Source organism: Ipomoea nil, unplaced genomic scaffold (assembly GCF_001879475.1).
Source record: "Ipomoea nil cultivar Tokyo-kokei standard unplaced genomic scaffold, Asagao_1.1 scaffold1436, whole genome shotgun sequence".
Classification (NCBI taxonomy): domain Eukaryota; kingdom Viridiplantae; phylum Streptophyta; class Magnoliopsida; order Solanales; family Convolvulaceae; genus Ipomoea; species Ipomoea nil.
In genome coordinates this window covers 367408-371618 of record NW_017617864.1, presented here as the reverse complement: position 1 = coordinate 371618, position 4211 = coordinate 367408, and the positions used below count along the sequence as shown (strand labels likewise).

The 4211-nt window shown below is 27.3% G+C and overlaps 1 long non-coding RNA gene across 1 annotated transcript; it reads left to right on the top strand.

Moving 5' to 3' along the window:
* Nucleotides 1-830: 830 nt before the first annotated feature.
* Nucleotides 831-1636, top strand: LOC109188576. The gene is made up of 2 exons (XR_002055445.1): nt 831-890; nt 1607-1636. It is a non-coding gene; the product is annotated as an uncharacterized LOC109188576 (long non-coding RNA).
* The last annotated feature ends 2575 nt before the right edge of the window (nt 1637-4211 follow it).

The following is a 4211-nucleotide window of genomic DNA, read 5'->3' as shown; positions in this document are numbered from 1 at the left end:
TAATAATTATATAAAAGGGGATGTGTGCTAAAGATTCCTCTATTATTTTCTAACAGAGATTTGCTTCATTTCTCCCTCTTGCATGCCATTGCATGGCTCATAAGCCCACTTCCCCTTTCTCTATTCTTCTTTTATTATTCATCACATTTCTCTTTATCTTTTTCTCTTCTTCTTCCAGATTGTCTGGCCCAGCTAAAACTGGTAAGCATTGATTGAATTCTATTTCTTCTTCTTCTTCTTTTTTTGCCTGCATGACTTTCGAGAGTTTGGGGCCGGGGGCTTACATTTGAACGTGAGCATATATGATGTGTAAGAATTTACTTGTTTTCTTGAGGATTTGTAGTGTCTCTACTCATGTTTGGATTTGGTTCATATGGTTCTATATACAGGTGGTGTTGTGTCTCCCAACAATAATATCACAATTGGTTCTACACATCAACTTTTGCCTGCTAATTTCTTATCCATCTTTAGCTTGCATGCATTATCTTCGTTCTTTGTTTTCTGTTTGTGTGTGTGGGGGGATGGGGGCTTCAAGTTATTAAACATGAACAACGCAATTATGCACAATCTATTTTTTTTAAGTCTAATCCATGACTTGTCATAATCATATATCCAAGAAATAAAAGAGTAAATATCAGTCATTGCATTTATCGTATTTAATTCATATTAATTGTATTATATTGTTCTATTCTACCTTCTAAATATTAAGAATTATGAACTTATGATTAACCATTTTCTTGCCACTCTCTCTCTCTCTCTCTCTCTCTCTCTCTCTCTCTATATATATATATATATATATATATATATATATATATATATATATATATTCTCAGCAATAGAAAATTTGAACGTCAGTCAAGTAGCCACACCCCCTCATTATTCTACAAGTTGTAAGTATTCTGTCTTTTTTTTTTTCCCATTTTTTAGTACTTCAGTTTTCTAACTTGAAACCTTTAAATTTAGATGCCAAAATTCAAATAATTCTCAAACATGCAAGTAAAAATAGAATTCATGATGTAATTTAGTAGCTAGTCTTTCTACTAGTAATAAATTTGAGTTGGTTAGCTAAAACTCTAGTTATTTACATTTCTTTTACATGTAAAACTTGATCACAAAGACCTTTTAGTGAAAGTATAAATTATAAGTTATAGACTTAAAAATTTTAAATATTTTAATAGATTAAAATAGGTTGAGTTAGACTTATATTTTTAGAATGTGAACTAAATAACCCAACAGGATAGCTTAAGTGGCAAATGAGCTCTCTTTGTGGGAGAGAATTCTGGGATAATAATCCGAAGTGAACGGGTGGACCATAAAACGGACCGTACCTGGGCCACATTGTGGTTTACACCAAAAAAAATAAAATAAAATAAAATAAAAATGTGAACTAAATCAACAAAACCTACATTCTAACGTGGGATTATTGTACAACACAACCAACGTTAGTGTTGTCGTGTTGACCCATGTAGACGTGGATCGGATTCACATAGCACGATCCACTTGATATATATCAGTATTATGCATGTGGTCTTCACTATTCTATTTTTAGTTCATAATTGTATGTTGGTAGTATAATGACTATTTTATCTTCTATAAATTCTTGCAGCACCAGGACACAATTAGGCGATTATTAAAAAATAAAATAAAATTTGCGAGCTTGCCCCGTAAACAACGGGAAAACGTGTTACCACCTTCTAATGGAAGTTATGAAACTAGCACCAAAGGCGTCAGCAGCAAGAAATTAAACGTGTCTAAACTAACGGGCGGCGAATAATATAATAGTATATTCAAAATGATTTTAAATAGTATGTCAAGAATTTTAAAGCTCACGAGAGAGTGATTTAATTTGTCATTTTTGAGATATTATGTTTCAGTTGAATTTTTCATTCTTGAGTTCCTATGTTTTAGTTGAGTTTGTATTTTAAAGCTCACGAGAGAGTGATTTAGAGGGTGTATTCAATCATGACTTTCATAGAATTTTAAAGACTTTTATGAACTTCAAAAGTTTGGAGGTATTCAATTCAAACTTTTAGAGAGTCTTTAAAAGTCAGGCGATATTCAATCAAGATTTTTAAAGAGTCTTTAAAAGTCGCGTGGTATTCGATTAAGACTTTTAGAGAGTCTTTAAAAGTCATGTGGTATTCAAAAAGTTATGAACTTTTGTAGACTTTTTAATTTTAGAACTTTTGTAGACTTTCGTAGATTTTTCCTTCTCAAATATAAATAGTTGAAATCCAACCATCAACCCCAAGATTTCAAATTTTTCTTTCTAACAACTTTGAATGTTTTCTCTCTCTATTTAAACTCTATTTTTTCTTCCTATTTTAACTTTATAAACCTATCTAATTTTAATAAAATTATTTTTTTCTTCATTATCCTATATTTTCCTCATACCTAAACTCTACATATTTTTCTCTCTCCTAAACTTTACAATCTTCCTCTAAAAATTTGAAATAATATTAATTTTACTTCATTATTGCTTGTTCATATTGATTTTTTTATATGAATTTTTTTATCCCTAACTTTCTCTAATTCTCCTTAAATACATGAACAAAGCAAATTTTTCATCATCAAATTTTATTCATAATATTCATATAAATACTTATATATTTTGATTATTATTCTTTTTATGTATATATTTGAAATATATATTTTTCATTTATTTTTAACAACAGGTTACACGAATAGCGAACTACTGTTCGCAATAACAATTTGGAGTTGTAAACAGTAGCACCTTGTTGTTGTTCGCAGTCTCAAATTGTTATTGCAAATAATAGTTCTTTACGTGATGCCTATCAATATATCAAGTATAATTATATATATATATATATATATATATATATATATATATATATATATATATATATATATATATATATATATAATTATATATATATTAGATTTTTATTTTTTTTTTATTTTATGCAACTTGTAATTATATTTTTAATATTTTATTTGATCAATTCTTTTATTATAAATTTTATTGTTCAATACTATGGATAAAATTAAAAATAATAATGCTAAGAATGTTGATATGGGTGAAGAACTATATAATAAGAAGAATTTTATGATATATTATAAATGTTTTGTCAGAAAAAATTATAAATGATAAGAATCAAATTCATTAAAAGTTTGTAAGGATGTATTCAATTTAGAATTTCAATGACTTTTGTAGACTTTTTAAAATAAAAAGTTGATAAAAGTCTATGAATGTTTTTTATATAGACTTTTATAGAATCTTATAAAGTTTTAAAAAGTTTTGAACGACTCTATGAAAGTCAATCAAAGTTTATTAAAATCTATCATTTTAAAAGTCTTTAAAACTCTACAATATTATGTTTCAGTTGAATTTTCCAGTCTTGAGTTCCTATGTTTTAGTTGAGTTTGTATTTTTTTTTTTTTGAATGCTCTGTTCATATACTCTCTCAACCTACCGAAACACAAAGAGCTAATAGCACCTCCACTGAGACTCGAACTTACAACCTTCCAAATGGAAGTCCAACCCGGGTACCATTAGATCACATAATCCTGGTAGTTGAGTTTGTATATTAGGTTTATAATGCATTTTTTCGTTTAATTAAATAATGCATGGTGTGAGTGTTATTAATTTTAAATACAAACTTTCTTTTAAAAAAAAAATAAATTATATTCGACTTATTTAATTTGTTGCATGCATCTTGTGATATTTTTATCAAAAATTGCAACGGAGTTCCATTGCAACAGAAAGATTTTTCATTGCAATTTTGACGGAAGTGTAAATTTTGGCTCAAAAAAATTGAAGGGAAACATTTTTGCAATAAAAATTACAATGAAAACCAACATTCAATTCGTTGTAATTGTTGCAACTAAATTTGCAACGACAGTCAATTTCATTGCAAAGTTTTATTAACTTTTAAAAATTAGATTTACGATATTTGTAACGTATTTATAACGGAACATAATATTACTGCAAAAAATGCCATGCAACGAAATATGTTGCAACAGAATTCATTTTCCTTTCAAGTTTTATAAAATTAATTATTTTGTAATAAACTTTGCAACGGAATAAAAGTTTGTTGCAAAAATCGCATTGCAGCCAAAAAAAAAAAAAAAAAAAAAAAAAAAAAAAAAAAAAAAAAATTGCAAGAAAAACTGCAATGGAATGAATTTTTGTTGCAATTACTTTTCAATTAATTAATTTGTAATGATATTTGCAAGGGAATAAAATATCA